This window comes from Coenobita brevimanus, chromosome 92, assembly GCF_032717465.1.
Source record: "Coenobita brevimanus isolate Jiangsu-jjx chromosome 92, ASM3271746v2, whole genome shotgun sequence".
Taxonomy (NCBI): Eukaryota; Metazoa; Arthropoda; class Malacostraca; order Decapoda; family Coenobitidae; genus Coenobita; species Coenobita brevimanus.
Window position 1 is genome coordinate 8,677,635 of NC_137045.1, and position 24,298 is coordinate 8,701,932.

At 39.9% G+C, this 24,298-nt stretch overlaps 1 pseudogene; it reads left to right on the forward strand.

The window, feature by feature from the left end:
- The first annotated feature begins 1,822 nt into the window (after window positions 1–1,822).
- Window positions 1,823–1,941, forward strand: LOC145412329 (5S ribosomal RNA; annotated as a pseudogene).
- The last annotated feature ends 22,357 nt before the right edge of the window (window positions 1,942–24,298 follow it).

Sequence of the window (24,298 nt, forward strand, 5' to 3'; positions counted from 1 at the left end):
TTCCTGCCAATCATTTCAATGCTATATATTAGCAGTGTCAAGAGGCTAACATTGGCAGTAATGAATTTCCCTAGGTAGGCCACCACCCCAGCCCACCCTTATCAGTTCACTCTCACCTTCCAAAGTGGAGGTACGTCTGTTCGCTCTTGCTAGCTTCAGGGACTTTTCACCCCCATGCAAAGGGCCCTGTGACCTTTACCCCCTACTAAACCTCGTGCGGAAAGAGGTAAAGGGCTGACAATTGATAAAAGAGTGACTACGATCTTTCTATTGAGTAAAACAGTGCAAGTGGAATTGTAAATAATGTGTAAACAGCAAGTGAAAGTAATGAATGTAAATATACGTGAACAGTGGAAAGTAGTTTTATAAGTTACTTCAAGTGACAGTGCATAACACAGTGTAAATAAAATAGAAATGTAAATAACGTAAATAAAATAGAGAACGTACATAGAAATGTAAATGAGTAGTATTACATGAATACGAGTATATACCCTAGGAGTAATGAAAGTGAAAGTTTCACTCTAGCATGTCTGAATACTATGAGTTATGAGAGTGAAGGTGAAAGTGACATTCACTCTCAATGCTAGTATACATGAAGAGAAAGTGAATGCTACGTATTTTACTGAAAGAAATTGAATCCCTAGTGACAATAAACTAATACTACTGAAGGAAACTTATGGATAAAGACTGTAGATATATATGTTATATAGTAATAGAAATATAAAGTGTGAAGGGTCTTATGAATAATAAATGACAGAGTACCAAGAGCGAACTAGCGCAAGTGCGATGGTCAGACGCGCTCGTAATTTTCATTGCTTTCACAGTGTTTTTTTTTTTGGAGTATGGATCCCACACTACTTGAAAATCATAGAGTAGTGTTTATAGTGTTAATATCTGGCTGTGGTAATCATATTACAGGTTGTCGGGAAGTGTAAAGTGGAGACTTCGTTACCCAACTTCAGAGGTCTCCACAAGTCCTACGGTAACCGACGAAGGCTCAACAAACATTCCAGGAGAAAGCTGAAGGTATGTGCCATAAGCATATGTAATTTTAATATTCTAGGACTAATAACTGATTTTTGGCAAATATTTTTTGAGAGTCTGTCAGAGCCCGAATAACCCCGCGGCACACGCAAAACGTTGGTAAACATGCCCGCGGTGTAGGGGTTAAATATTTGCTCGTGTTAAAATGAAAACACGTTTTTTAAACTCGAGTTAGTTGAGAGGTTACTGAACATCCCTCATTTCTGTTATTATTCTAAACACCTGTCCTATAATACTTGGATCATTTTTCTGCCTTCACTTCATTTACCTATACTTTCACACAAAGGTATATTCAGTCTTCATCTCCACTGGTATTATTTCATCCAACCTTTCTTACACAACATATCCAAGAAGTATTTCATTCTAATTTCTCCAATACAATTAGTATTCTCTGCTTATACCCTCAACATCTGATGCCTTCCCATTCTTCAACATTTTCAATACAGTCGTCACTTTTGCCAAATGCATTTGTCCAGAATCACTGCACTTTGCTGCACACACGTTTACTTGACAAGTCTTCTCCCATCATTCACATTTATCATCATCAACTGGACCTCCTTTCCCACCCTAGGGCAGGGTGAGGAGTAGCAATGTCCAGACAGCCCAAATTTGCCGAATCTAATGGGCCACGCTTCCATTCACTAATCATTCAAGCCCCTGGAATCCTGGCTCTGTCGGATACATCAAAAACATTCACCATGTTTTGTAGCTTCACATTTATCAACCTTTCAAATATAATCTGAATTTGCTCCTAACTTCACTTCCTTTTATTACAATTGTGAACGGCCATACCACGTTGAGTACAACGCTTCCCGTCCAATCAGCGAAGTTAAGCAATGTTGGGTCTGGTTAGTACTTGGATGGGTGACCGCCTGGGAACACCAGATGCTATTGGCATCCCTACGTGTCAAGTGGGGTTGGTGGAGGATTAGTGCCCCTCCCTGTAAAACAATTAACTCTAAGCCCTTGGCCACCCCATGTGGGATACATGGCGTCTGGCAATGAATGAAAAATGAATGTGTCACTCAACCCTCACACTTCAACATTTCAACCTCATCTCATTTTTACTGCTCCTTCCAGGTTTCCTTTATCCAGAGTAGCCTGCTGACCTGACACACTGACAACCATCCTAAACACCTTAAGATCCATCAACAAAGAGAAAGCATAAAAATGGGAGAACTACCAACAGCATACCCAGTGAATGGCTTGGAATCCTGACCACCTCATAAGCACAACGATACAGCACAAACTCTTAAATCTGAAATGAGTGGTTCCAAATGCTTTAAGGAAAATGGAATATTTTGGAAAGTAAGCTCATCATGGTAACTAAGAAAACTATGAAAAAAATTACAGTATGAAGAGTAAAAGCAGTGAAGTGCCTTGAATTAATATATTATTAATTTGTTGCTATACTTGTCCACAAATAAACCGTCTTCAAATATGCATTGCCTGTGTGAGGACCACTGAGCTCTATAACATGGAGTCGCTACGTCTGCAATGAGTGTGCAGCTTTGGCCGCCACATTGAAACACCACCACTCGCCACCTCCACCATGGAAATGCAGTTGGATAACTGTTCTTAGCTTGCTGTTTCTGTTTTGCTGTTGCTTACATAAGCTAAGCAGTGGGTCATGGGACTATATTTTCCAAATTCATCGGCTGATTTCAAAAGACGTGAGCGTCAGAGGTGTAGACAAACAATGTTAGCGCCGCCCTGGGCCCCTGGCGGCTGTTACACAAACTATGTGGTCCTACCCATGAGAAAGACTCTCCATATTATAGAGCTCAGTGGTAGAGCCCCATATAGTTTGACTTGTGAAGGGTTTACTGTACTGTGATTTTTTACTCATACAGTACATAACAAAATTTCAGTCCACTGGGGCACCTGAAGATTTTTCCACAACAAAGCTGAATATGTCAAGCAAAGGCACATTTTCCCACACTTACAAACCAATACCATAGAAAAGTAAAAATTATGTACATATTACAAAACAGAAATAAAAATGTTGAGAATCTCAGTAGCCTCGGGATGATATATATACTAGTGTATATATATATATATATATATATATATATATATATACTGGATATATATATATATAATTATTTAACATATTCCTGACAAATATTAAAAAATTAATGAAGGTAAACAACTCAGCATGTATATAAATTTGCATCTCTGTGTTGTTAAAGGAAGGGCCTCCAAATAAAATCTAAACAAGAACTCTACGGGTATATACCGTATGCTTTTTCCTGTGGCACACCGTACAGTACTTCAGTATTACAAGGCAAAATTATGAATGTAAAAATATCCACCATTACAATGAACAGCAATAAAAATGTAACAAAACTTACATCAAATTTCATGTAGGATAAAAATGTAAAACACCTGCATTTATTGTTGGCTAGACACTATGACTGATACGAAGTCCTTTAATATGCCACATGATTTTTAGGGGGCTGCTAACTCCTTAAAGTTTTACCAATACCTGTTTTTGCTCATTAATTATTATTCCTGCGAAACATAGTGAATGGCACAGAAACTAATTACCAGAATTTAATGAAAATAGGAAGTATGGGCATTTATGGCTGAGATCATCTATCTATCTATTGCCAGATGCCTCAATCCCGTCTGGGGTGGCCACAAACAAATTGCCTCCACATCGCCCTGCCCCCCGCCATTTCACTGCCCTGCTCCCAACTCAACCCCCTCTCTCATATACCTCTCCACCCCATCCCTCCATCTCATCCTCGGCCTCCCCCTCCCTCTTCCCCCCTCCACCTCACTCACAAACACTCTCTTCATCAGTCTTTCACCCTCCATCCTCTCCACATGGCCAAACCACCTCAGCGTGTTCCTCATAACGCTTCCTATCACATCCACATCCACACCACAATACTCCTTTATATCCTCATTCGTCAGCCTGTCTCTCCATGTGACTCCACAGGCTCCTCTTAAATAATTCATCTCCACTGCTCTCACTCTTGACTTGTGTCCTTCCAACAACGTCCAAGCTTCACTTCCATACGTTAGAGTTGGTATCACAATACTGTCATGTAGTAACTTTTTCACTTCCATGCTCACTTCCCTGTTTCTTATCACTGCTTTCAAAGAACCAGCAACCTTTCTTCCCTGCTGTACCCTTTCCAAGCACTTCACCCTCCAAACCTCCATCCTTACTCATCACAATACCCAAGTACTTAAACGTACTTACATTTTCCAATTCCTCACCCTCCAACCTCGCTGTACATTCACTGACTTCACCTCTCTCAAAGACCATCACTTTACTTAACCCTACATTCACCTTTAGATTCCGTTTCTTACACACACTCCCAAACTCATCCACCAAGCCTTGCAGCTTCCCTTCGTCTTCACTCAACAACACAGTATTATCTGCAAACAACAGTACAGGGAGTTTCCAAACACTATCCTCTCTCACCAGGGCCACTCCAACATCCACTACCCTACCTTGTACCTCTTTTATTACCCCATCCATGTAGAGATTGAACAACCATGGAGACATGACACATCCCTGTTTCAACCCAACCTTCAAAGAGAAAAATTCACTTAGTTCACCATCCACATGCACTGCAGCCTTAGCACCATCATACATACTCTTCACAGCATTCTCCCATCTATTCCATATATTCTTAATACTTTCCACAATCCTTGTCTATCCATCCTGTCATATGCTTTCTCCAAATCCATGAAAGTCACATACAACTTCTTTCCCTTCTCTAGAAACTTTTCCACTAAAGATCTAAGAATGAATATCTGATCTACACAACCTCTTCCTTTCCTAAAGCCTCCCTGTTCTTCTCAAACTAATTCCTCTGTTCTATCTCTAACTCTGTCAATAAGTATCCTACCATACACTTTTCCTATTATACTAAGAAGACAAATGCCCCTATGATTACCACACACTTCTTTTTCCCTTTTTCATTTGTACAAGGGAATAATTATACCTGACTTCCAATCCTCCGGGACTCTACCTTCCTCCCAGGCCAATCTACACATCTTCCACATCCATTCTACTACTATCTCTCCCCATGCTTCAGCATTTCACCACACACTCCATCAATTCCTGGGGCTTTCCCCAATTTAACTTTCTTCATTGCTTCCACAACATCTATCCTACTGATTTCTTCCTGTCTTCTCACCTCCCTCCTTCTCCCAGCCATTCCCCAGCCACTTATACTCGCATTACTTCCATCCTCTATGTTCAACAATTCCTTAAACTGTTCTCTCCATCTGCTCACTTTTTCTCCCTTCTCTAATAGTAATCTACCATTTTTATCTTTCACACCCCTGCTAACCTCACTTCCATCCAGTCTTACTCTCTTCACCTCTTTCCAGAACATTTTCTTACAGTCCCTCCACTTTACACTCAAAGTCCTTCTAAATTCCTCATCCCCTCTCTTCTTACTCCCTTATTAATCTTTTCACCTCTCTCTTTCTTTCTACATATAACTCTCTCTTCCGCCTCTCAACTTCTTCCACGCCCCTATTTCTCATCCATTCATTGTATGCTTTCTTCTTTTGTGCCACAGCCTGTCTCACCTCTTCAGTCCACCACGCTGTTCCTTGCACCCCCCTCCTTCTTCTCTTCCTCCCACTCACCACATCACATGCTGTACATATTTCTTCTGTAAATATCCTGCACACACCTTCCACGTCCCCCATCTGCTCCAATTCATAGTTGCCCAATTGTTCCTCCACTTCTCTCTTATACTCTGCCTTTTTCTCATCCTCTTGTAACCTTTCCACTCTCCTTGCAACTACTCCTTCCTCTCGTCTTTCCCTTCTTCTATTTCTCCATCTTACATGGATCCTAATTCTGGCCACCACCAAGTAGTGGTCAGAAAGTCCACTCCCCCAACCTCTATAAGCTCTTGCATCCATTACACATCTTCACATCCTTTCATCCACACACACATAATCAATCATTGCCTTCCTTTCATTCAGTTCACCACCCACCCTTCTCATCACTCGCCATGTATACTTGTGGATCATTTTATGCCTGAAGAGGGTATTGGCTATCACCAATCCCCTCCCAGCACAAATGCCCACTAACGCACTGCCATTCTCATCTATCTCAGCAGGCACACCCCACTCACCAACTATTCCATCATACACTCAATAATTATTTTTACAGAATAGATTATCCTCTACTACAGTCATTTATCAGAATAAGTACCAGACATGTGTGCATCTTACTATCAACAGTCTACTTTTAAAAATTACATGTATCCTTCAAAAAACTTTTCAGCTCATTAGTGAAAACCTCAACTACTCAATAGGGGATACATGTACATGAGTAATGAACATCAACACACACACATAAGCTAAAAAATTATCAAGTGTAAAAGCAAATGCACACTGACAGTTTCCTTATATCTAATATGCTGAGTTTGGGTGCAAATATTAAATCGGCAATACTGCTGAGGTTGATGACATAAGTTTGGAGAAGTGGTCTGTTTACAGCACTACTTGGATAAGTACAGGACCACAGCAACAGCAACCCATAATTTACATAACCAAATTTATTGATGTGCAATACAGGGTTGTCCATACATATATGGTGTGTTGTGGGAATGTCTCAGTCTATATTAGAGAGGAATGTAGGTATTATGACTGTTTAGCAAACAGCTAATCACCAATACTGTACTTTGCTTACTTTAAGTGGGGATTAAACTACCATCTCACTTTGCAAATGAGTTGAAACAAAGCCGAAATACAAAGCTAGTCGTGAAGAAGTTCTACATATAGGATGCTGTGCCACAATACAGTATTATCCTACTCTGCCACCAAGGTATGGGAAATAATTTTCACTGGGATGAAAATGTTGAATTAAAAAACAACATATGGACCACCCTGTACTGTATACATGCGACATATAACAAGGACAACTGTATTTGATTGTGATGTACAAGCATGTGCAGAAGTCTGCTAACAACCCTCTGTCAGCTTTGTTTCTTACCTTTCATTTTTCTTTTTCTTAGTCTTCCCCATATGACAGAGAGTAACATTCCTTCTCATCTCTTTCAGCTGGTGCTACACAGGGACACTGCCATGATGCAGCCCTGTTATGGCTGGGTAATGAAGCTGCCAGGTTATACTTATGACCTCAAATCCCCCTTACAGCCCCCACAAACAAGGATGTGGACTATGACAGAAGGGTAACAAGTCTGTCCATTAGGTTCATGTTCAGATGATCCTGGGGTTGCTACTATTAACACTTCTAATTCATTTAACAACTTAAACTGTCACAGCTGGCACAAAATTGTCTACAGAGTTTTGCTCAAGCAAACACGAGTCTAGGTAGCAACATTATAGTCTGTGACTGCATTCAGCTGTCTGTAACTATTACAGTACTGGGTACTACTACTACAACCTAACATCCACTCACCTGATTTGTATTTTAAGTTATGGTGCTCGAACAAGACGTGGCCATAAGGACATTATATAGGCTGGGGTTAATTAACACATCATACTGTCACTGAGGGATGAGCTGTACTGTACATTGAGTAGCAGATTCTTTAGTATGATGGGTGATAATAAATAAATGGTCAACTAGTGGTCTAGTGGGTTAAGGCACTCCAATCAGATGTGTCCCATAAGGGATTAACATCTGAGATTGGAGTTTATTAAAGTCATTCTTGCCTTAAATGTCTGGACTGAGTAGCCTATCCCCAGGCCCCAATGTTTAAGGGGAAATATAGAATTGCTTGATGAATGGCCGTGGCTGTGAAATGGATATCCAACATCCCAAGGATGTAGAACTAATTGTTCAGTGTCTCGCGTCATACATCCAGATACGGGCACGTCAGCCCTTCATCGAGCTACGCGTCGGCCCAAATAATTGTTATTGTTGCTGTTGTACCCCGAGCCCCATAAGCATACCCAGCAGGGCCCAACCATCCTGCACACAGCTTCAGTGCACATGGCTGCATGACGAAGTAATTAAGTGCATGTAAGATACTGATCATCCACCGTGTGTGCAACTCATCGTTCCTACGTGGGAAGATTTAACACCGCAGCAGCAGCGAATCTAGCACAGCCCACTTGGGTCCACAGCCAGGATAATGCTCACTTAAAGAAAAATCATGTTATCTGTGACTGAGAGACATTAGGTACCAAACAACTTCAGGTACCACCAAGAGAAAATTTATTTGGAAAATGGTTCCTTGGACTTGGATGATTGCAATACATCCGCCCTCCAGCACCAACTCTACACATGGTGCTATCGATATTTGAATGGCACACAATGAAAGGTTGTGTGTTATGTGATGTGATTCTACACAACCACTCTGTCATCCTTCTGATCTTTACTACCCCATTGGTGGCATAGCAGGGACCTGGGGCTAGGCTAGGTAATCCACTGGGCTTCATGTACTCCAGGAAACCAGTGTTTTTAATATCACAACAATTATTATCTTTGTCAATCATCATCAAAACCACTGAGAGGATTTACTGTCATCATATCATCAAAACCAATGTGTATGTGTGTTTAAAAGAACAACCATTATCATCATAAAAGCCAATGAAAGGTTTATCACCACCATCAGCCTGAGGACAAAGGCTTCTCCCATATGTTTCCTTTATTATGGACATCATTCTCAAAACCAATGAGAGTATTTACCATTATCATTATCATCGTCGTCTTCGGCCTGTGTGAGTCCACTATGGGACAAAGGCATCTTCTATCTTTTTCCATCATAATTTTTCTACTTTAACCAACCAACTATTTGCCAATTCAATCCAATTCCAGCAGATCTCTGAATCTCATTATTACTGTCTGGTTCTCTGCCTGTCTTCCTCACTCTTCCCCAGGTTGCTAAATGTGGTACTCTAATATGAGTGTTTGAAAGAACTAGGCAAGCCACATACTATAACATTTTCCCTGTTAACTGTACATCTTTTAATAATAATAACAGTACAACATTAATAATAATAATAATAATAAAACACATGCACAATTCACTAGGTGTCTTTTAGGTGACACAGGAAGCTTTCAAAGAGTTGACTCTATTTAATCTCCAAAACCACATAGAATACACACCACTTTCACTGAACTAACACCAGATTTTATTCACCTGAGAAATAAAAAAAATAAATAAATAAACCGGGGAACATTTGCCTACATATTTAATTATCTGAACACTTGAACAACATGTCTAAACACTTGATCAACATGTCTACCTACCACCTATGTATTTGTCTATCCATTTGGTAAGGGTGGCTGAGGTACAATGACTATACCTGCGACAACCTTCATGATATATTTGTTTTGATTTTACATTAACATTCCTATTGGTATTATATATTAAACAATACATACTATCAATATTATCATTGGTTATGTGTCTATTACTCCCGTATTCATTTACTATTATAACGTCTGGCATAAACACCTGCCACTCACGTTTGTCGTTCTAGTACGGCTTATTGTTCATTCACAGATATGTGTTTATGCTACTACTGCAATGGTGCCACATCTGATGGGAACTATTTTTAGGAGAAAGGAACTTTGGGAGGCAACTGTACCGGTGGTTGACACCACTTGGGTTGTGTCCATTCACAATTCATGGATTGGTAGGTAAGAAAAGAGTACTTTAAAGAATAACAATCTTGCAGCTGTTGCCTTGATTACCTTAATAATGAAATAATCCACTACAGGGGTCAAAGGCCTGAGTTTTGGAGCCCAAGATGATGTGGCCTTGTATACCATTACGGGAGAATAATCTAACACAGTGTCAAAGATCTAAGTTATGGAAATAGGAACCATCTTCTTCTAATCATACATTATCATCAGAGCAACCTCTATTTCCCACCCAGGACGGGGTGAGGAATTCTCGATTAAATTTCCTAAGCAGGGAGGCAACTGTTAACATACTCTGTTCACCTCAACTTGACCTAATTGTGCGATGGAAAGGATACAGAGTAACAGTATTGTCAATCTGCAACCAAGCTACATGAATTAGGCTGTCAAAGGACAAAATCTCAGCCAAGTTAAGGTGGACGAACCATTTCTGCAACTCACATAATCTCAGATGGGTGGTAGCAGCTGTAGTAGTAGTAGTAGTAGTGTTGTAGTGAAGGTAAGCTGTAATTACAGGAGCTGGCAGGTAGCTGATCTGAAGACTAGGGTGGACAATGGAAGCTCTTCAGAGCAGCCAGTATATTCTGCCAAAGATCTGGACTTGCAAATCTGTGGTGGTAAGACACACAACATCAGGATTTATGGCAACAGATGGTGGCTACTGGAACACAACTGACAGTCTAGAAGCTCCAGTTGTACATTCCAGTCCCAGTTCAAATTCATCTGCATACCCACCACCACTAGACTCAACAGGGTGATCACCCCTACGGATTAATCCTTTTGCACTAAAGAGATCCATAATCAAATAGGAAACAGCAGACTCATGGATTATCAGCCTAGCTGTCGGCATTGCCACAAATGGTTTTATCAAGGAAATTAAGTACTAGCATCATCACAACTATCCTAACTTAATCAAGTTTCACATACCCAACTCATGTTCTGCCTACTGACTTAACAACGTTTGTCACATAATCTCTCATCCAGTCTCCTGAAGAAACCTACAGCATCAAACAAGTGGCCTTTGTAGGTAACCCAACCAGCAACTTTGTCTTGCTCTGCAGGGTAAGGAGAGATCTTTTGGAGCGACTGCTACATCTCTCACCAGAAATACCCTACCCAGGCTACCTTGGTGTGGGCTCGAATTGCCAACTATACAGTCATGAAGTATGGGTACTGAGCTATTCTGGCCCCTTGCTAATGTAACAGATGGCTATGACCGAAAAAAACTTGCAAAATAATGAAACTGATCCCCCCTATCACACCAGACACCACTATATTGTAACTACTCCTTCCATCAAATAACACCCATTTTCTAACTAATCGTAACACCTCTAGCAAACCTAACTGAAGGTTATAACAATAATAGTAATTCAGTAATAATAATAATAAAATCATGAAATCTGTTAATTTTACTGAAAAAATAATTATACTCATTCCCCATCAGATAATATCATCTTCGAACAGCGAAGACCTATATCTACTGGCAGATGCCATTTGATTTTTTTTCCCCTGATGACTTTCCTCCACATTATTATCTGAGCAATAAATTTCCACATGCATCCTGACAGAGGAGCTTGTTTTGATGATGACCAAGCCTGTCCGGTATTATTTCGGAAATGCACCCAAATAAATGACAACAAAATGGGTTTACTCACCTATACTAATACTTTAGGCAATTCTAAGCATTTCTCCTCATGGTGCTTTCGTCAGAAATTACTCATTATTGAGTTACTAAATTTACAATTTAATTAATTCTCAGGGACAGAGAGAGACATCCTTCCACTTAGCGGTCTAAATGCTGTGTGTGTTCGTTTGAATGTATGATGTGTGTGGGCGGATAAAGCACATGCATGGGTGGACCAGAGCACATGAGCTGGTTCAAGCCAACCAGATTCATATCGTCAGCCAATCACACAGTTGGATTTCAAAATGAATTTTGTTACCATGCTTGGCCCTGCAGGGTATGAATTTCTGTTTGTCTCCAGCCATGACAGAGTGTTAAGGCTGCAAATTGCATTACTTTGGTGCTATTTCACAATTTAACGATAAAGACAATAAAGCTATAGCCTTCATGCGATCGCATGGGTATACCCTCAGCATCCCCAAAGCACCCAACTCAAGGGAAAATTCTTACTTTTTGTGAGGACGAGGAACCAAGTCATGGACTGTCTTCACAGTAAATTGGTAGGTAAATACTCAGGTCTAGACTGGAGAGGTCTATTTTGGATAGGCAGAGATTGGTTACCAGAAGGCAAGGTAAGGTTTGGTTAGGTTGGATTTTAGGTTAGATTGATTTAATAATGAAGCTTAAAGTTTTTGTCAAAGGTTTTTCGGGTGATTTATTTGATTCTGATTTGCAATTCTACTGTGAATCACTCGTTTTTGCATGTTTCCCTCCTCCCTACAATCCTGGTTTCCCAGAGATCCCCCATTATTGATGGGGGGGGGTGTGGATAACTAAAAAAGATTGATTTCTGACAGAAACGGATACCAGATTCATGCAAAACAAACTAAAAACCTTTGGAAAAATATATTTTAAAGCTTCTTAACCGTAGATAGGTAACCTGGGGTGTCTTCTACCCCAGAACATCGTTTTCTTCTTTGTCATACTGATGCTACATGTCACCCAGGCCTGGACCACTCAGTAGCTTCACTGTTCATCCACACATCACTGAAGTGGGGTGGGGGGGATCAAGCTGCATCCCCTAAAGGTTCCCTATATATAGCCTCCCCAAGAAGTTTTGCGATAGAAACTACCCCAGGTTACCTATAATGTGACCCAATTTTTTCCCGCTTATCCAGACATTACTTTTCATCCTTGGGGGCTGTGCCTTGGGCTACAAGAGGTTCCACCCTTCACCTATCTGTGCCACTACAGGGATTGGACCTATCTCAAATTTTACAAAAATGGAGTTTTTCAATTTTTAAAAAATATTTTTAATAATCAATTCATAATAGTTTTATGAGCAAAACACAGAAATAAGGTGAAAGTCTACTCATGTGTATTTTTACAATGATATATGTACAAGAACTATTTTTCCACAATTTTTTTCCTTTGTGGGGCTGATTCTACCTCAAGTTACCTGAAAAAGGACCGTTTCAGAAGGTTACCTATCAAGGGTTAAAGAGTTTGGTGGATTTTTGAAAATTTACTACCCGACCTTCCCAAGTGTTTTAGTTTCTGATACAATAAACCCTGATGACTTTAATTTGGCATAAAATGATCATCTCTTTACTTGAAAGCTGATAGAGATTAACATCGGAGAGTGATGCTAAATATGAAGGAAGTGTTAAGAATGGGATGCACACAGGTACCGGTTATTTTGCCACATAGCAGAGAACGAAAACCACAGCCAAACAGAAATGAAAACTTTTGATAAAACTGATTATTAATTAAAATGTTCAAGTATTACTTTTGATATTTCCTCAGTTTTCCATATCTGTGTGATACCTGCATGAAGGATTATTAACTGTTAGCATAATTTTCCCTATAAACTAACCATGTGTGCTGCTTTTCCCTCTTAATCCTTACGATGCCCCCAAATAAGGGCAGATTGCACCTGTTTAATGATACTGCGGTAAGCATAGACTATCTGGCTAAGAAACTTCTCAAGCGGACTCTGCAATCATCACAATTTACTCCTACTGTACAACTCGAGAAATTTAAACGCTGGGTTATATCCAGGAAAACGTAAGAAGTTTGAACTGGGTAAGTTTACGTTACGGACTGGCATTATCTTTAAATCCTAGTAAATAATCTAATTATCTACTCCAAGGTTAAGCTTGGCCATACCTTGCAAATCTGGAGTGATAATTAATATACAGCAAGTGCTAAACAGAAGATTAGGGTCTACCGGTTGGTCTGTTACAACGTAAGCGGTCCCGGCAGCCATCTGAATCCATCTTCATTATATGGCCTGTATTTACGAAGCCGTAAGACTTACCTGAACATGACCCCACTCCATTTTTGCTGGGCGTCATTCTGGTTACTAAGGTCATCTTAAATAATGGCTAACACGTTTTTTAAAAATTACTGTTTTGTAAATATGTAATCCTCCCTATGTGGAATCACGAGGCGGCCCTGTGTCTTCTCCTCAGTGTTGCCAGGTGCTGGCCCTAAAATATCTGTAGAATCATCCATAAAATTTCTTGAGATTTGAAAAAAATTCTGTAGATCACAATTTCACACATATATTGACAAAAGGTATGCAAATGTCTTAGAAGTTATCTGTGCCTTTATTTAAAAAAAAATATGATTAATTCCATACGAATAATCTAAGATTAATAGTTTTATTAAATTAAGAATATGGTATGAATTTTCATATTTGAAATTCATAAAATGCGGGTTAACACAGTTACTATGGGTCAAGTTAGACACGAACCTAACTGAAAACTTATACTGAAAACAAGGGCTAAAAGAGCGAGCCCCTTTTTCACTTTTCGTTTTGCTCATAACTTTCTAGGCCAAATAACTATAACCTTGTTATATTAGATAACCGTAGGAACAGTCGCTAACACCACTAATATATTCCAAATATGTCCAAACTTCCGAAACTAACTCTGACATACCTGCTTCTGACTCCCTCAGAATGTAAACAAAAATGGCAGTACACCGGCGCATTCGATAGTAGAAAAATGTATATATTTAATATTGAAATTTTCGTATTAGTTCACAGATTAAGCAGTTTATGAGTATATTAATTGTTATACTGCAAGTACTAGTCTGATATAGCTTAAGCGACATAATTTGAAATTAAAGAAAATACATTATTTCATAGAAAACTTTACGTTTCAAGGGTTAACTACTGTATTCAATACGCTTTCTTTCAGGACTGTCCTCTTGCCCACTGCTAAATTTCTCTATGGTATTTGTAAATTGAATTCCTTTCCATATTGCTTGTAAAATTTCTTGAGAATTTCTGTAATATATCAAAATATCTGTAGATTAAGCACAAAATTCTGTATTTCTGTAGATCCTTCCAAAAATCTGTAGAAATACAGAAATTTCTGTAGACCTGGCAACCCTGCTTCTCCTTCTTCCTTATGGCTTTCCTTAGCTCTCAATCCAAGGATGCCAGATCTCTGAACTCGGCCACATTACCAAACTCCACATTTTTCTCTACCAAATCTAACTTTTCATTACCAAATTCTAAAGCAAATTTTTATTCTCCACCAATCATATATAGATAGAAATAATCACCCACCTTTAAATTAGCAGCATGTTGATTATTTTCCCATAATGCAGGCTAGTAGATTAATCAAAGAGAGCAGACAATCCACCGTCCCCATCTTCATACATGTGAAAAATCCGTTTGGTAAAGAATCATGCAGATTCATTACCAAACGGGTTTTTCATTACCAGACTGGCCCAGATTTGGTAATCGAAAATACCAAATGGCAATCTTGTTTCTCACAACTCTTTCAGAGCTATTCTCTGGGTACATTACCTTTTTTTTTTTTTTTTTTTTTTATGCTACTATAAGCCAAACATGCATTTATATTACAAACACAAACTGCATAAATACCAGTGGATGTTAACGTGATAGACATTCATTTCTCTTAAGTAATGGGTCATTTTATTACAGTGGTCGTAACTTGTTGCCTATTCCTTGGTGATTTATTGGGTATATTATGCCTTATTATTCTGCTGGATGTCACATATACCTTTTCCATTAACAATACATACCCTAAAATGATCAGGAAATAAATCTTTGAACTGTGTGATCTTGTTCTTACCCCACTGCATTTTTTTTTTTTTTTTTTTGTCTCCCCAGCTTTTGTAAGTTACACAGGTCTTTTTATTAACGAAATTTATTTCATGAATAACATAAGAGATGATATATAATGTGGATGATCTAGAAAAATATACCAAGCTTGCTAATGGAATGAGTCAGCCTGTAAGCTTTTCTCAGCCTTTTTATTTTGCACACTTTCTCATTCTCATGTATGCTATATGTCTTCCATCATCAACAATGACTGCATAAATAATATTCGAGTACAAGATAATATTAATGTCCCTTATTCAGAATAAACTGGTACTCAAGGTAAATGGGTAAAGAGTTCATAAAATAGGTTAATGGTAGGTTGGTAGGTCTGGGTGGTGGTGATGGTGGTTGTGTCTGGGTGATGGTGGTGGTGTGGTGGTTGTGTCTGGGTGGTGGTGATGGTGGTGGTTGTGTTTGGGTGAGGGTGGTGGTGGTGGTTGTGTCTGGGGGAGGGTGGTGGTTGTCTGGGTGGTGGTGATGGTAGTGGTTGTGTCTGGGTGGTGGTGATGGTTGTGTCTGGGGAAGGGTGGTGGTTGTGTCTGGGCGAGGGTGGTGGTGTGGTGGTTGTGTCTGTGCAGTGCTGGTGGTGGTTGTGTCTGGCTTGTGGTGGTGGTTTTGTCTGGGTGGTGGTGGTGGTAGTGGTGTCGGTGATGATGGTGTCTGGGTGGTGTCGGTGATGATGGTGTCTGGGTGGTGTCGGTGATGATGGTGTCTGGGTGGTGGTGGTGTTGGTGGTGAGGGTGATGGTGTCTGGATGGTGAAAGTGATGGTGAGTGGGTGGTAGTGATGGTGTCTGGGAGGTGGTGGTTGTGATGATGATGTCTGGGTAATGGTGGTGGTGTCTGGATGATGGTGGTGGTGTCTGGGTGATGGTGGTGGTGTCTGGGTGATGGTGGTGGTGTCTGGGTGATGATGGTGGTTGTGATGGTGTCTGGGTGATGATGGTGGTTGTGATGGTGTCTGGGTGATGATGGTGGTTGTGATGGTGTCTGGGTGATGATGGCAGTGATGGTGATGTCTAGGTGATGGTAATGGTAGTGATGGTGTCTGGATGATGATGGTGCTTGAGTGATGATGATGACAGTGGTAGAGGTAATGGTGTCTGGGTGATTGTGGTGGTGCTGGTGTCTGGGAACTGATGGTGGTGGTGGTGGTAGTAATGGTGATGAGGTCTGGATGGACTAAATGATGGTGATGATGTCTAGATGGTAGTGATGATGGTGTCTGGGTGATGGTGATGGTGTCTGGCTGGTGGTGATGGTGTCTGGGTAGTGGTGATGGTGTCTGGGTAGTGGTGATGGTGTCTGGGTGGTGGTGATGGTGTCTGGGTAGTGGTGATGGTGTCTGGGTGGTGGTGATGGTGTCTGGGTAGTGGTGATGGTGTCTGGGTGGTGGTGATGGTGTCTGGGTAGTGGTGATGGTGTCTGGGTGGTGGTGATGGTGTCTGGGTGGTGGTGATGGTGTCTGGGTAGTGGTGATGGTGTCTGGGTAGTGGTGATGGTGTCTGGGTAGTGGTGATGGTGTCAGGGTGGTGGTGATGGTGTCTGGGTGGTGGTGATGGTGTCTGGGTAATGGTGATGGTGTCTGGCTGGTGGTGATGGTGTCTGGGTAGTGGTGATGGTGTCAGGGTGGTGGTGATGGTGTCTGGGTGGTGGTGACTGATTTATTCTATATCAGACATGGGCAACCTGTGTCACAGCTGCATTCTCCATGTACCCCACCAAACTGTGTTATAATTACATGAATTTTTGGCAGCAGCTTGGATATTTTGAATTATTGTGTACTTTTCCTTAACAGTTAGTTGGTCATGTATGGAGGATATCCATTTCATAATGCAAAGATATGATTTCTTTGCAATGCATTACAATTCAAGTACAAATGTCCAATAAGACAATACATACTACTGATTATGTACTGTTACTAATAACACATATGTTGTTGTAATAACTATTAAAATATTGTGGCACTCACCATCTACTCACGATGCAGTGCTGCTCTCAGGTGTCTGCCCTTTCCTCTCCTCCATCCTTCTTTCCTTCCATCCTCTTCTGTCTTTCTTTCCTTCATTCTTTCCTCGTCCTTCTGCCTACAGGTGACTTTACACTCTCTCTCTTTTGTCTTTCTTTCCTTCATTCTTTCCTCTTCGTTCTGCCTGTGGGTGACTCTACACTGAGTGACAAGCCAAATGGTTTCCTGTACACCAGGAATCCATTTACTATGCTGGGTGGTAACCATATAACCAAATTTTGGCGCCTGGTTGTTTAGTGGGTAATTATGGAGTGCCAATCAAATTGAGCCAGTAAAGGTTTATATCCAAGGGATGGTTGGGGTTTATTGCATATGTAATGCCACTCAGAGATGAGTGAGGCTGGTAACTCTCATCTTAAAGATCAGGACAAATTCCTTGGCCCCGGGCTCCTATGCTCCTCATGGAGCAACGTAGGATTGGATGATGGATGGATGGAAATTAACTGATATCAATATGCATCTACTTGTTAGCAAAAAATATCTTTAGCGTCATTCCAAAGGAAAGTGGCCTGTGAATCTATACCAAATTCATAATTCGCCCCACCAACTGAGAAAAGTTACCCAAACCTGACCTATATAAAACTGTTTTCTTGCTATGAATGTCTGCAGGACATGATTTCACATATCATATATCAATAATGGCATTCATTTTATGGGAATTAAAACAGTTTTGCATTTTAAAGAATTTATAACCTACTTCTTTATATCACAGTACATATACTGTGTTTATGTAACAAGTTATAGATTGTACACTCAACCCCTCAATGGCTGTGAGGCAATAAATTCGTGTGCACCACAGGCCGTCCCCGGGACCATTTTTTCAAATTTCGAAAATCTTTTTTTTCCCCCCCCCAGATGTGAAGAAAATTGTCTGGTGCACTTTGCAACATGTAATTAGCTTCATAAACCCATCCTGTGATTTGCTATGATTTGGAAAAAAATTCATAAAATTACTACACACGTGCCAATAATATGTAAACCAATGGGTGATACTCATAACATGGGAGATGAACTGGCTACCAAAGTGCTTGGGATGGTAGAGTAGGGTTAAGCAAACATACCACTGACCTTGTTCCTTTCCCATAATTATGTGCAGCTTTTTACAGACTGTGATAATTCGATGTCCCCGGCACTGGCACAGTAGGGTGTCGTCTGATGCCTGCAGCTACTGAGGGGTTATACTTTCTACAGTATTTGTTTAACAAAAAATATATTGGTATTCTGAAATCACAATTATTTTTTTTCAACTCCACAAATTTTACTACATTAAGTTTGTGCCCTTACAACCCCAAAACATTTATATACAGCATCTGATATAGTAACTTCAAATGCACAGTTGCCCACTTGAATAAAAAACTGAAGCATGTTGTCCTACTAAATTTCAGACTACAAATCTACCAAGTTACTGATGTGAAAGCACTGTCTTCATGATATATTTCAGGACTACCCTCACTAATCACACTGCATACAGAATTAATACATATACAAAGCCTACGCTTTTCACAACCTGAAGTGCTTACCACGATTTCAATACTGTTACTGTTTGTATGCCATCATACATTACATGTTTTCTGGATTTGGGGGGTTACTTTCCGTAATCAGTCTGTACAAAAGTAAAAATATTTGGGTGCTGACCCCCACATTTTTTTTTTTCTTTTCTTTTTTTTCCCCACACACGGAAGTGTAACTGTTCTTTTCCCTTCCTACCTAATAATAATTTCACTCTGATGTTCTTGTGTTTCATTCTTACTACCTTAGGCAATTCTGTTCTGCTCTGGAGAGATTCTGAACTGGAGTAGTTAGATATAGCCTTCATTAACCAAATCAGGATGACAGCTTCCCTTTGGTAAATAATATAATCTGAAGGTAGCAAGAATAAAACACAAAATTATATAATTGTTGCAAAGGGGCTAAGGGAAGATGGACTAATGCACCCTTCACAAATAACTATGGTAGTAACTAACTGCTAGTGCCAGTAGTCCATTAACTTCCATTTTATACTGTATATATTATACTGTATATACATTTGGGTTTACATCAACTATTATGCAGATATATATACAGTTGAATTTACAGCTATCATTATACAAAACTTGAGAGAAAATTTAGTAGTAAGTACCATACAGTACTTATCAGGGTTTCAACTAAAGTTTTACAAAATAAACTGCTGCGCTATATTTGGTCATTAAGCGACATCAACAACCCCTTTTTTAAAAGCTTACTTGTGCTGCAACCAATTATATTCAGCTTTAAAAACTTTTCAAACTGAAGGGATTAGGAATAGTCTTCATTAATCATTTCACTAGTAGGTGCTGTCTTAAGCTGCTTAAAACTGTCGGTAGGCAACAAGAATAAAATAAACATATATTTCACTGGAGCGAAGCACTTCACTATCCGAGTCAGCATAAAAAGCTAGGACAACAGTTTCATCACAAAAATTATCAAACTAGAAGTCCACAGTAAGTCAGGGATAAATATCACACTATCATAACCTTTTTCCTTCAACATTTACTGTAAACTGGTGAAACTAGTATGTCAACTTTATAGGAAGCAATGGAATTTTAATAAGCAATCTTTATGAAATTTATTTTGGAGTTACTTGAAAATATAATAATAAAAACAGAGACTTACTGTAATGACTCCATATTCATGAAAAACTGATGATAACTGCCTGTCATAACTCAAATCTGATTTTGTAGGATGATTCTGCACTCTCCATCAATATTATCTCCAACACCTTTCTCCCTCCTTGGAACCCCAATACAGGGTATGTCCATGAATGAAATGTCTCCTGGCTACCTTATCCTCACACCTCTCTTTCAGTCCCTCTTTCTCTCTCTCTCTCTCTCTCTCTCTCTCTCTCTCATTCTACTCTTTCACCAGTATACTGCTCTCCTCCCTTCTTCCATACCACTTACAATCTGCCTCTACCACCACTGCTCTCAGTCTCACTTTCATAAACTTTCTTTGAGATCTGATTTATGTGCATTCTTTATCCTCCCTGCCAAAACAAATCACAGTTAACATGACAATTTTCTTCCTGTAACCAAAATTTTTCTTGCTTTTTAAAAGGGACAAGATAACTGCTAAATACAAATTTATGTTACGGATGAGAATAAATTTCTTTGAGTATCCAGGCCCCAGGCAGTATGCAAGTGGCCACTGAATTATTACTTGCCTATTTTCATACATTATAACTCAAAGTAATGTTTAGATGAAGTGTTAAAAATTATTTTTTCATTCTGCATATGATCTGAAAAAATATTATCAAACAAGATTTTCTTGACTACAGCAGTCAGTACCAACACCACTTCAAGTTTTAATAAATTGTCTTGGTTAAAGCCTTACAACATCAAATTTCCTTTCTTACTTCATATTTCACCAGCTCAAGGAAAGAGAAACTTTGAATACCAGCAAGATGTACATGAAGTTCTAAGGAAATTACCACAGCATCTGACTTACCTATTCTGACAGGTTACTTAACAGCCTTCTACAGACGCAAAAATACCAGTCAGTTTCTGCATTACACACTTTGCCTCTTGCTCTAAACTTTCCTTCTTGTTTGGCCATCTGTCAAGTTACTATAATAGCATTTACAATGTATAACACAACTAATATTATATGCCGAGAGAAACTGCATATACTGTAATTACCTCAACATCCGTAAATTAATGCTTTCACAACAGTAACATAAGTCCCATTATTAACACAATCACATGTATTTGCAGAGCATTCACATGAAAACCTGTGATGAAGTTATGAAAACTCTTCACTCTTAGACATTTCAACACATCTGCACATAAACACCACCAAAACATCATGCATGTGAGCATACAGTATGTAAAGAGTGATTTAAGACCACAGTACATGCATGTGTTTCACTGGCTGGCTTGCACATGCATGACATGGGCTGGCAACTCTACTATGCATGTTCAGTCCATGTTTTATGGGTCCTGAGGGGCAACTGATCTATATGCCACAGGAGCACCACTTTCTGTCACTGAACAAGTGCCTGCTCCCACCCCTAAAAAAATTGTTGGACGCAGGAAGACTACTCCAACAAGAGATGCCACAGAAGGGTTAACAGACACAACTGAAATTTCAGAAAAAGGTTGACTCATCCAGGGCTCCTGAAGTGCAGCAACTTTCTGCATACGCGAGTCCCTTCAACATAAGCCATCACAAAGCATTATGGCTGCGTTATTCTGAGAAGACAAGTTATGTCACCTGTGGAATATTATTACATAATAGTGAAAATGGTGACAATGAAAAGAGAAGGAAGTGGCTAGAGTGGTTACAGGATAGGGGTTCAATTAAAATAAGAACTGAATATACTGAGAGCAAGAGGCATGTAATGAGACTAGTGAAGAGGAAAAAGAAGGAGGTAAATGATGATCTAGGAAGAAAAATGAATGCAAATTACTCTGAAAATAGGAAGTTATTCTGAAAAGAATGTAGAAGTGACAGCAGAAAGAAATGTGAGTGTGTGAAAGATGTAAGTGGTAGATTATTAACCCATGGGGATGAAGTAAGGACCAGATGGAAAGAATATTTTGAAAGCCTGATGAATGGGAATTGAGAGGGCAGAGCCATTGTAAACAAGATTGGTTTAGGGGGTCTGCGGAGAAGGAATGCAGTGATAGGAAGCATGACACTCGCACAGGTGAAGAATGCCGTGAAATGGCTGAAAAATGGGAAACCAGCTGGGGTTGATGAGGCATATGAAGAGATGACTGAGTGTAGTGGAGAGAGTGGAATGAAGTGCTTGCTGGAGATATGTAAGAAGGCATGGATGAGTGAAACTGTGCCCAGCAGAGTGGAAAAAGGCTGTGATTGTATCCCCGTACAAAAACAATGGTGAGCGAAGTGAATGCAAGAATTATCATGGCATAAGTTTATTGAGTGTGGTAGGGAAGGTATATGGAAGAATTATTATACAGAAAGTAAGAGAGATATCAGAAGTCCTGGTGAGTGATGAACAGGGTGGCTTTAGGATGTGTGGATCAAATGTCTGCAGTGCGACAGATAGTGGAGAAGGCTTGTAAGAATGACTATAAGGTGTTTATGGCATTCATGGATCTGGAAAATGCATATGACAAAGTAGACAGAGAAGTATTGTGGAAGGTTATGCGCATGTAAGTAGATAGTAAGCTGCTAGGTTCCATCAAGAGTTTTCATGAGGGCAGTGAAGCACGTGTAAGGGTAAATGGGCATCTAAGCGAATGGTTCACGATCAGCGTGGGCATGCGACAAGGGTGTGTGGTGTCCACATGGTTGTTCAATATCTATCATCATCATTATCATTATCATCATCATCATCATCATCGTGTTTCAATTATAATAATAAGGGCCTACTTGTTCACAGTTGTTGAGTGTGGTTGCTAACATCATTGGGAATGTCCAATGTAGGCAGCAAGAGAATAAAGTAATACAAAGAAAATTGCAGGGAATGTGTCAAAGTGAAATTACCGAGGGTCACACTATATGGCAGTGAAACATGGGGTGTAAAAGAGTAAGATATTGTGAGACTGGAATGGAATGACATGAGAATGATCTGCAGGACGTGTAGAGTAAACTTGATGATACAATACAGTAAATTCTAAATTATCCGTTGTCATAATAACCTGCCCAATGGAATATCTGGTGCCAAAACAGGAAGCAACTGGTGGTCCTAAGCAATATCCGGTGGTGACACGTATCATCTAGCTCCGATACAGGACCCAAATGGCGCCCTGGAAAACCCTGCAATGCACTGCCAGCCAATCAGAATGCATTGTGGAAGTGGTCCACCCAGCGTGCTGAGCCTACCGCCACTCCCTCAGTCTCTCCCGTGGATGCCGTACAGTGAAAATGTATCTGTGCGCTCTGTTCGTGACCCACATAGTGGATAAACCCTAGTGCTGTGAATTAGTCTGTGGCCTCCCATGCCTCGATCATTGCTGCAACTAACCTTGTGGCCCCTCAGTGCTCTGTGCCCTAGTGCTCTGACTATTGTATAGCGAGGACGTAGCTGTGTGTATCAACCCTCCATTGATGCCAACACTAGGTGAGTACAGCATGATTATGATTACCTTATGTACTGTATTACTGACCTATATGTAATGTATCAATACTGTATTGTACTTTATGCTTAATTTTAATCTCTTACTCAAGGGTAATATTGTAGGAAAGTTTTTAGGATAAAGGGTCAAGATGGACAGTCACACATTATCTGGCTCGACGCCCAATGTTGGCTGATGGGTAGGTACTATACTACTATGCAATATCCAGCATTCTGCAATATCCGGCATGGAGGTTGGCTGAATTACGCTGGATAATTGAGAGTTTATTGTATCTTCAAGAGTGCACAAGATGGCTGGGGGTGGAAAACATCAGGATGGAAATAGAAAGCTTGAGATGATCTGGACATGTCCAGAGGATGGACCAGGGGAACTGGGAGAGGAAGTGTGGAAATACTGAGGTACTGGACCGTCGACAGAAAGGCAAACTGAGGGAAAAACAGGACAGGGTGGTGTCAGGTGACCTCAGATCTAGAGGTACTAGTAAAGAGCTGGCACAGACCAAAGCAAAGTGAAGGAGTACTGTCATACGAACCCTTTTGATTTATGGAAAATGAACATACTCGAATACAAATCAGAAACTATAATTCTTCAAAACAGATTTAATAAATAGGGCAACAAATATCTGGTCCAGAAATGCTGTGTAAAGCAGATGTTCTCAAAGTTACGTTTCGTTTATAACGGCTCCAATGTGCTTGCATGCGTCGGCTGATAAAAGCATTTTGATGAATAATTACTGTACATAACTTACATGAAGTGACATCAGTAAAGAAAAAGAAGGAATTACAGTATAGTGCTTA